Source organism: Aplysia californica, unplaced genomic scaffold (genome assembly GCF_000002075.1).
Source record: "Aplysia californica isolate F4 #8 unplaced genomic scaffold, AplCal3.0 scaffold00494, whole genome shotgun sequence".
In the NCBI taxonomy this organism is placed as follows: domain Eukaryota; kingdom Metazoa; phylum Mollusca; class Gastropoda; order Aplysiida; family Aplysiidae; genus Aplysia; species Aplysia californica.
Genome location: NW_004797764.1, coordinates 377,524 through 388,551, shown reverse-complemented (window position 1 = coordinate 388,551; position 11,028 = coordinate 377,524).

Here is an 11,028-nt window from a genome sequence, read left to right as displayed (position 1 = left end):
CTCTACCTTGACAACAAAGAATGCATTAGGTGCACTTTAGCATGATTTCCATACCTTGTTCGAAACTTTCGAAAAGAGTAGGCGGCGAGGTAATGTTCAATTAAAGAGGCTGTGTTCAATTTAAAGAAAAAGCTCTCGGTTCTTTACTAAGGACAACCATGATCTCAGCAGGTAAAGGAAACTTGAGAAAAACAATACCTGCAAAGGTCTGTTGACGTGTTACTCTACTGTAGCTTGAAATATGGCGCAATCGTTGGTACTTTTAGCTGATTTGAAGTTATAGGTCTGGAGAAGGTAAACAGATAGGTAGATAGCCATATTGAGACATAGAGAGATAGCGATAAAAAGACAGAGAGAAAAGTGCGCGGATTGGAAATCAGGGAATAGAAAGAGAGACATATACATATCATGTATGCATATAAAGTGAGAGTTAATTATAATATGGTGAACAGGGTGCTGAGGGGATGGTTATACTATAGAGACTTGCCATCTTTTCTCCCAAAAATAAGGCGTCCATTAACTATGTCTAAAGGGGTATTGAACAGTGTTATAATACAATATCATGTAACTAAACGTGCATTACCTTTTCCTTTCGTTCAGATTATTTGTGTAGTGCTGCAAGCAGCATATTAAAACAATGTTCTCCCCACCGCACGAGCTATCGATGAACCCTAGGCACAGCTCCTTGAAACAAGAACATGGATATATAAACATAGAAATAAGGTCGCCGCTAGCACCTGAAACATAATAGAGAAAATTTGTTATCGATATGCATTGTGTTTTGCTTTAAATAGAGTGCAATATATGATATTAAACCTTACAGAAACTTTTTCCTATGCTCAAATTCGATATCAAACAATATGAAAATATAGGCTACTTTACATCACCATACCTCATTTTACTGACGCACATTTTTGCAATCAGTATAATATGATTTGCTGTTTTCACTACACTATTATTAATTACTCCACCCTCCTTTCTCACACGGAGGCCCCGCCTCTTAAATAACATAATAGTGTTGATAGGGGCGTTAAACCTATACCATTTCACCATTTTTCCTTTCTCACGCCGAGTAGAATATTGACGTCTGTCATCGGGAAATGTGTATTCGTGATTTGGAAGATCATCTAAAACACATGATTCCAATGACCCCTTAATCGTGAGCAGTGGATAAACTTATTTTCGACAAAGTCTGCTACACCACAGTATTCACACAGTTCTGAAGATTTTATGCCCATCTTATTCAACAAGATATTTGTTGGGAATATAATATTGTGAAGTACTTTAAAATGGTTGAGTCTGTTGTTGAGCAGCGATACGCTCTGTACAAATTCTATGCTATGTTGTTGTTGTTGTTGTGGTTATTATTATTATTATTATTATTATTATTATTATTATTATTATTACGATTACTATTATTATTACATGCATTATATATATATATATATATATATATATATATATATATATATATATATATATACTAGCTAAATAACCATCAATGGTAGAAGACTAAAGTTTACACCATTGATAGTATATCATATCCTCTATGGAAATCGTCTTGCTTGTCACCGGCAACTAGAATTGTTGCCCCTTAATTGAACCATGGAAAAAGCCACCTTGTGCCTTCCAAACACGGTGTAAATGAGTGAAAAAAGGGTGAAAAGTATTCTTCGGAACTCGCTATAAAAGCCGTGGTAAAAAGTCAGTTCGGTCGTTTCGCCTACAATTGCTACGACAATGTCATGTATAAGGGCCATACGGCAAAAAATAGCCATTGGCTGTTTGGAGGGTGGAGAAAGGCCAATTGTGGTTGCCAATCATTTTGGTGTTCACATCTCGACCATCCACAGACTCGTAACCCTTTTTCAAATCACGAATTCTACGTCGGACCTAAAAAGGTCAAGTCAACCCAGAGAGACCGATGCACGTGCATACAATACATTGTCCGGACGTATCGTTCAAATCGACTTCAGACAGTTACAAGAACATCAGATTTCATAAAGGGTACCCTAGCTCGACGTTACCATGGTCCAGTCTTGACCACACACCATCGCCAAGATCGTTTCAACTGGGCCCAGCATCAAGTCAACAATCGTCTGAGAGACTGGTCTTTGGTTCTCATTTTCGGACGAATGCCTGTTTTCCATAGATACAATAAATAGGGACCTCAGAATTTATCAAGAGGAAGGCGAACGTTATCGTGACAACTGTGTCATAGAAAGGAATCGCTGGGAAGGGCATTGCGTCATGATCTGGGGTGGAATCATGGGGAACGACAATATAGGACCAATGACCTTCCAAAATCAAGGTCAAGGTCGAGATCAAGGTATCCATGCTGCCCGTTGCACAGCAGAAGTTCTTAGGCCCCTCTAAACAGTCAAAATTTAAACTTCCGGTTCCAGACAGATAATGCTTGTTGCTCACACTCCCCGTGTTACACAGGATTTCTTCCAACACCATGGCATCATTCTGCAACCTCACCCTGCCCTTAGCATAGATTAAAACCCAATGAACCATTTTTAGGACGAAATTAAAGAAGCACCGACGGGAGACAACCAAGGCCGAGAACCACGCAGGAACTGGATGTGGCCATCCAGGAGATATGGAGGCAGATCCCGCTACGTTTTTCTAACAACCTAGTGGTTTACTTCTACAGGAGATCTACTGCGGTGATCCGATCTAATTGTAGCCAAAACCACCACTGAGCATTTTGATGCATTAACCAGAAGTTGAAAATATATTCCGCGTAAATGTAATATTCAGAGTGATGCCCTACGTATTCTTTCATAATGCCAGTAAACAGTTTGTCTTTAAATGCCCCCGATTTGTTAAAAATGGAAAACGAACATGATCACCATTGCAAAGGTACTCAGGATTTTGCGTTTCTTTTGCTCACTAGTATAATTATTATTATTATTATTATTATTATTATTATTATTATTATTATTATTATTATTATTATTATCAAGACTAAGATTATTATTATTATCATCAACATCATCATCATCATCATCATCATCATCATCATCATCATCATCATCATCATTTTTTGGTAAGCAGGGTAGGAGGGAGAGTCTTGTTTTAATTTTAGACAAAAATAAAATAACAATATAAAATGTTTAAATTTGTTTAATAGCTCAACGTTTCGCCCCATGGGCTTCCTCAGGATTTCTTCATGGAGTCCACCAGGCCCATTAAGGAAACAAAAAGAAAAATCATCACCAAGTATCATCATTATCATCATCATTATCATCATCATTATCATCATCATCATCATCATCATCATCATCATCATCATCATCATCATCATCATTTTTTGGTACGCAGGTTAGGAGGGAGAGTCTTGTTTTAATTTTAGACAAAAATAAAATAACAATATAAAATGTTTAAATTTGTTTAATAGCTCAACGTTTCGCCCCATGGGCTTCCTCAGGATTTCTTCATGGAGTCCACCAGGCCCATTAAGGAAACAAAAAGAAAAATCATCACCAAGTATCATCATTATCATCATCATTATCATCATCATTATCATCATCATCATCATCATCATCATCATCATCATCATATTATTATTATTATTATTATTATTATTATTATTATTATTATTATCATTATTATCATTATTATTATTATTAGGATACCGGACTTGTAATCGTGAGATTGTTGGTTCGGGGGTTCAAGCTGCGGGCCCGACTTTGTGTCCTTGGGAGAGGCACTTTACACGAATTTTCTTCACTTCACCCAGGTGGAAATGGGTACCCAGCCATAGACAGCAAAACATCTTTTGTCAGTATGTTCGTGTTTTAGCGCCAATAAATGACAGCTTGCACTGTACGTTTCCCAGGAAGTAGATTTTATTTCAGAATGCTCTCAGGTCGTCTGGGTAATCGTATAGATTGTAAAGCGCAGAGGGTGTGCTGTTGAGCGGGGATTTGCGCTATATAAATGATATCTATTGATCGTCATCATCATCATCATCATCATCATCATCATCATCATCATCATTATCATCATCATCTTCATCAAGAAGCCGAAGATGCAACAATGAAAAGGGGGATGTCAAACATATGTTTGAATGTCCAGGAACAATGGCAATTCGAATGGAGTTATTAATTGGACGACAGGAGGTGCCTCTGAGTATATTGACAATGAAGCCGAAAAGAGCCTCGCTCTCGCTCGAAGATTTCTTCATGAAGTCCACCAGGCCCGTTAAGGAAAGAAAAAGAAAAATCATCACCAAGTATCCAACATCGGAACAAGACAATGATGAGGTAGAGAAATTTTATAACGATCAAGATAAAAGGCAGTAAATCTACTTAAGCCTCGGGAAAAGGCTAGCCATGGGACAGAACTTAAGTATAAGGTCGGAGAGCTGAACGTGTGCCTTTTATTGAACTCTCCATTTTCCCCTCCCTGTTCTTCGACAGATATAGTAAATTAGAAAACAGTATTTATTTATTTATTCATTTATTTATTTATGTTTGAAATTTACGGGTGCTGACAGAAAAGTTTGGCCTTACTTCTAGGTCATACATGTAATTTCAAAAATTGTCTTTGCCATGAACACATAACGTGCAGGCTAACAACTAAAATCTGAGAAAGTCTAATATTAAAAGAATGTTCCTCTATTTATAATATATTTATATAATCTTACAATCTCTGTCAACATAAATGCACCCACGAGATATTAAGGTGTGTCGCGTCGACGGAAAAATCCGAGCTGTTTCCCTTTTCTCTACGATCAACGCAGGGGAGCTTTTTAAGGTTTTATGGTGTTCGCAACTGCATAAGGTCATATGAGCGCCAAGGGGTGGATGTCAACAGAGAAGTCCAAACGTGGAATCAGGCTTACTCTGCTCACCTGTCTAGCCACAACAGCACAAAGTTTACTTCGACTATCAACGCTTTGATTTCTGCACGGTTATCCTTATCATACAGATTCTTCTTCAAATAATAGTTGTAAAGTGCATGTGGAGCATACTGTAGTGGCGGAATATCTGTCCTCGTTGTTTTATGCACCCCACATAATTCAGCAAAATTTGATCTTTTTTTTTCTTCATAATTTCTGATTATTATTTTCCTTTTTCATTCTTCGCTAAAAATAACAGAATCGCATAATTAATTTCCGAATTTTTCTTGCATAAAACAACGGAGATGGGAATATGCGCCAGACTCTACATAAAATTATTGTCATTGTTGTTGTTGTTGTGTTTTTGTTATTGTTGTTTTCTTCTTCTTCTTGTTCTTGTTCTTCTTCTGCTTCTTCTTCTTCTTCTTCTTCTTCTGCTTCTTCTTGTTCTTCTTCTTCTTCTTCTTCTTCTTCTTCTTCTTCATCATCATCATCTTCTTCTTCTTCTTCTTCTTCTTCTTCTTCTTCTTCTTCTTCTTCTTCTTCTTCTTCTTCTTATTATTATTATTATTATTATTATTACTATTACTATTATTATCATTAAACATTATTATATTATTATTATCATCATTATCATTATTATTAATATTGTTTTTTCTGTTATTATTAATGCTACAATTGTTGTTTTATTATTATTGTTTTTGTCATTATTATTATCATCATCATTATTATTATTATTATTATTATTATTATTATTATTATTATTATTATTATTATTATTAAGGGGGGGCTACACCTGGAGGCTATCTCGCTTATTACTGGACCGAATTTTACCACATTTCACATATATAACAAGCATAGTAAGGAGTTTTGAAATCCGCAATCAAATTTGAGAAAAAAGTTTTGTTTCCATGGATACGCCGCCATATTGGATTTTATTGACATGTCTTACGTAATGAATACCGCACTTATCGCTCGTGGAAATTGATTGTTTTTTTGCATGCGTGTTCACAAACATTAGATCTAAAAATTTGTTTGTTGCTTTTTTCTTATTCGAATTAGAAAATTTTTAATGAATCTTTTCCTGAGGTAGCATTCAAGTTTGCGAAAAATCCGTGAAAATCCACACTCCAGACACCACCACCAAAAATCTATTCCATATATCAAAAATTCAACTGACAAATTTTTAGTATTACCACTTTTCTTCATTCTGTGAAAATTTCATGAAGAATGGATGAAAAATGGTGGAGTTCTTCAAAAAAGTATAGAGAAAAGTAGCATTTTGAGAAAACGGCCGATAAAGAAAAATAAAATACTGACTTTATGAGGAAATGGCGGTTACAAACATGCCCGGTATGGGAAAAAAATACGATTTTTGGGGGTTCTTATGCCATGAAATAGTTGTAGGAGAGGCTGAGAAAGCTAAAAATGCCTACAACTCAAATTCCATGATTTTGAGCCGATTTTTGATTTAGGGGGTGTAGCCCCCCCCTCTTAATATTATTATTGTTATTGTTATTACTAGGCTATTAATACTATTATTACTGTTATTGTTGTTTTAGTTATGTATATTGTTATTATTATTACTAGAAGTTCAACAATGGAAAAGAAAAACAAAGATGGGACAAGGTCTGGACTATAGAAAGGATGTGGTAAAATCCTTTGGAATCCGACTCGCAATGTATCTGAATCTGATGGCTTGTGTGGGGAGCACCTGGTCATGATGGAGAATGGCGTTTTTGCCGGATCCAACTTGTGACGAACGTGCCCGAAGTTCTCGAAAAGTGTCCGTGTATCAATCACAGATGAGAGTTCAGTAAGCTTATTACCTTGCTCCTAGAATTCTATATTATTGAATAATTTGTTGTTGTTGTTGTTGTTGTTGTTGTTGTTGTTGTTTTTGTATTAGTTGTATTAGTTGTTGTTGTTGTTATTGTTGTTTGTTTGTTTGTTGTGGTTGAGTTTTTTTTGGTTGTTTTTTTAGCTTTCCAATCATAAAACACGCACAAGAGCACTTTATCAACAAAACATGCAATTTTGAACTTTCAGAGATTTAGTGATCACGTACATGTAAGTGTCAAAATTTCAAGGATTGTCTCTATTCTGGTCTGGGTCATAAACGGAATCCAGGATTCGTCGCCACTGACAATGCACTGGAGACTTGTTCGCAAAACTCCTCTCTGATTTAAATGATGAGAAAACAACCAACACGTGTGTCTCCCTCCTTGTTTAATTACATGTACCTCTGTATCTGATGTCGAGGCAACGACGACAAGAACAACAACTACAGCAGCAACAACAATAGCAACATTAGCAGCAGCAGCACCACCACCAACAACAACAACAACAACCAAAAGCACAGAACTTTTATACTACAGGTACATGTATCTTTATTATGTGACACGAGGATCAAAAGAAAAGAAGAGTTTACCTATTTTTCCCAATTCCACGGTTACAGTATAACGTCGTCGAAATGATATGCAAATTGTGTGTAGCCTACATGTATACATTATGCAGGATACACCGGCGGTGAGACAGACACGACTTGACATCAGGAGAGGAAACTGAACTGAACCCACAACATCTTGTCTTCCACTGTCTCATTGTCCAGCCTGAGGCTAGGTATTGTGACGTAATCATCCTCCCCCAGCCCCGGGAAATCTGCCCGTCTCAAGCCCTGCTGACGACAAGGGATCTGGCAATCGTCTGGGTACCACCACCCGGCGCCATGACGGCCTGCACAATCACTTCCGGTTGTTTCGTGGTCCCAGGCAGAGAAAGACACACCAGAAATGTTCTCGAAACAGTTGGTCAAACTCAGGTTGAAATCTGTCCCTATGGGAACCTGGCCCCTTTTTTGGGAGCTGGCGTAAGAGATCGGGTAGCCGCTAGACGGAGCTCCAATCTGAAACCCGAAGTATCTCCAAGAGAAAATGTTGAGATCGTTGTAGCTGAACAGAACACTAAACTGTATGTTATCAAAGCCTTGTTGGTTGAGAGCTCGCGCACCGTCTAAACCTATCCAGTAGTTTTTTAAATCGATGAAGTAACCAGATTGAAATTCCCCGTACGTCATGTTGTGCCTTTTCTTCCCGTTTGACTTGAAGATCACCGTCAGGATATGATTGCCCGGTTTTGTGCACACTGTTCGGGTCAGTCTGGCGACGTCATGGAGAGGGTCAAGCCAAACAAGTCCTGATCTTGGCCCACGCTCTCCCTGAAAGAGCTCGTCACACGTGTACGGATATCGCTCGCATCTCTCCCCGACCCACCAGTCGTTGCACAGACACGTTTTGGTTTCTGGTTTAAAAACGCCGCCATTTTCACAAGAAGTGAGAGCTTTCTTAAAATAGACCAACTCGTTCGTTGAATTGTATTGATGAGAGCACGTGGTGTCTGGTGCGCAGTTGATGTGAAGGAAACAAGTTCGAGTCCGTTCGTTCCAGCTGACACCCGAACAGTCGGTGACCTGGTTACATATGGACGTGCATTCAATGAGAGACCGAACAGTGACGTCATCCACTGCAGACATACATCCCGTAGATAATTTAACAGAGACATCGCACGAATTGCCTTTCGTATACACAGCCTCGAGAACAGTACCTGATGCCGCGGCACCAACAGCAACAGCGACAGCGACAGCGACAGCAACAACAACAGCAGCAAACGCCAAGACAGGAAAGTTCCGGATCAGAGTGAAGCAGACCATCCTCAGAAATCACTGTCGAGATTGCCCACTGAGAATTTTGGACGAGGGTGTTCAGTTAGTTCCGTTTGTATCCTGTAAGCCTATAGACTATAGAGATGATGGCTCTTGCTTGAATCACGTGTGGGGTTTATTTTTATTTCCTTCTTTTTATGTTTGATAAGGCTGTTTTGTTTCTTTACTAATTCTCTTCTTTTTTTCTTCTAACTTATTGGGTATCGAAGATGGATGTTAATTTGTTCGGTCTGCTTATTATGTAACTTCGCAGAATTGAAAGGAGCGTTAAACGTGTTCAATTGCGATTATAATTCGTTTATCACAAAAGTAGAATACCATAACAGTTGCAAGTTCTACAACTACGAGGTTTTACCGCAGGCCAGAGAACGAGTGCCTAGTGGCTAATTATTTTCATAAAGTTTTAATAGTTTATCTCTAGAAATTCTACATCTTTAACGTACACAAACATTCAGAATGTGTTAGTCGTGTTTTCATGAAGCAGAGAAATGTACAACCTGCTGAGGATGGAGACAATCAGCCTGCCCACATTGAAATGGACCCTTATGAAGAGGGGCGAGGAAGCATGGAGTATCCCGTCTTCCTAAGACCCCAGCTCTACATTCAAGTATTCAAGTAAGTATTCAAGAGAAATGCACTAAACAGCTTGTAAGAAGTCCAGGATATCTTCACACGGACAGTTGTTTTCCGTTCCGCACTGTCTCCATCGGTGTCTCTGTTGTGACAGTTACCCTCTTCGTAGTTGCACGCAGACGACGTAGGTTTGATTTCCGCTTGGTGAAGTCTGTATCATCAAGTATCTCCACACTAGCTGGGCCCCCTTTCGATGAAAGGAATGATCAGTGCATTAACATCAACTGAAAGTCATTGGCCTACGGTACTATATTTACACTCTACTGGAATGGAGCAATAAATCTTCAGGGATGCAAAAAATTAGAAGGTCTAATCTAGATCTATACTTTCAAAACAAAATGCACCAGCTGAAGGACAGCTTGGCAGATTTGTTTCGTTTCTCAGTGGAATGATCACATAGACCAAAGAAGGACGGGCACTTTTTGTCAAATATATTGTTCTAAATTCAGGAAATGAAAAAAAAATATAAAATCGGGCTCCGTCTCTCTATCCTTTTGTATGTACTTGCCAACTTTCAACTCAGGGGTTTTCTGCGAAAAGTGACACATGTGTTTCCAAGTTGCCAAATATATAATAGATAATCTTATGCAGTTGGGGGCGTCGTAAAACCCCTACTAAAACAAAACAAACAAACAAACAACTCCGTCTGTCGTACTGAGATTAAACCTTGAAATACCAGGCACACGATTGTACAGAAAGTAGGCTACGAGATAGCTTTGAACTGAGGTATACGCATCTACATATTATTGCACTACGCGTATGGCCACAACAAGAACGTGAACATACGGGTTCATGATCAGACACAGGACTACTATGACCACAGCCAATACGAAGGGTTTTATAGAAAGTTTCAATACAACTAAAAAAGAAAATCTCCCAAGAGGAGAAGGGTGGAGAAAAACGAAACAAAGCAACACCCCCCCCCCCTTTCCCCCTTCCAACTCGAAAAAGTAGGCCCACGTTCTATTCCAACGAAACAAATTACAATATCAATTCATCTGAGACCACAGATCGAGTTTTCATCAGAGAAACACAGACGTGGACGGTAAGAATGCGTTGCTGGTCGATCCTCATTCTACTCGATTCCGTCTTTTGTTTTTGTTATTTGTCTTACAGTCTTACAGCTTGCGAGGACTTAATGATCGAAATTGTACCGATATACTTCGCTGTACTCCTCTTTTGAACTACACTACTTGCTTTCTTCCTTTAAACAAGGTGGGGTTTTTTGTTTTGTTTTTTTCAATTTTTAAAAAAATACATAGCTGGGCCCCCTTTCGATGAAAGGAACAATCGATGATGATATTTTTGCACTCTACTGGAATGGAGCAATAAAACTTGAGAGATCTAAAAAAATAGAAGGTCTAGATCTATAGATCTACTCTCAAAACAAAATGTGCCTCGCGAAATATCACTTCCGGCACTTCCGTTGTAAATGACAGCTACGTAGATTTGTTTCGTTTCTCGTGGAATAATCACACTTTTTTTGTCAAATATATTTTTTCTAAATTCAGGAAATGAATAAATAAAAAATCGGGCTCTGTCATGGGGACCTATCTCTATCTTTTTTTCTTTCTTTTTTTTTCTTCTCCCAGGCACTTGCCAACGTTCAACTCTGCAGCTGTCGGGGTTTTAAGGGAAAAGGGACACATGTGTTTCCAAATTGCCAAATATATAACAGTCCATGCCGGCTTTAAGCACGGTCATCGGGAGAAAGCTTAAGCGTGCTTAAAGCCGAAGCGTGCTTAAGTGCGAAGTAGACATAATCCAGAGATTTTCATGAAGAAAATTCCCCGTGCTATTTCCCTCTGTTTGTAAGTTGGCC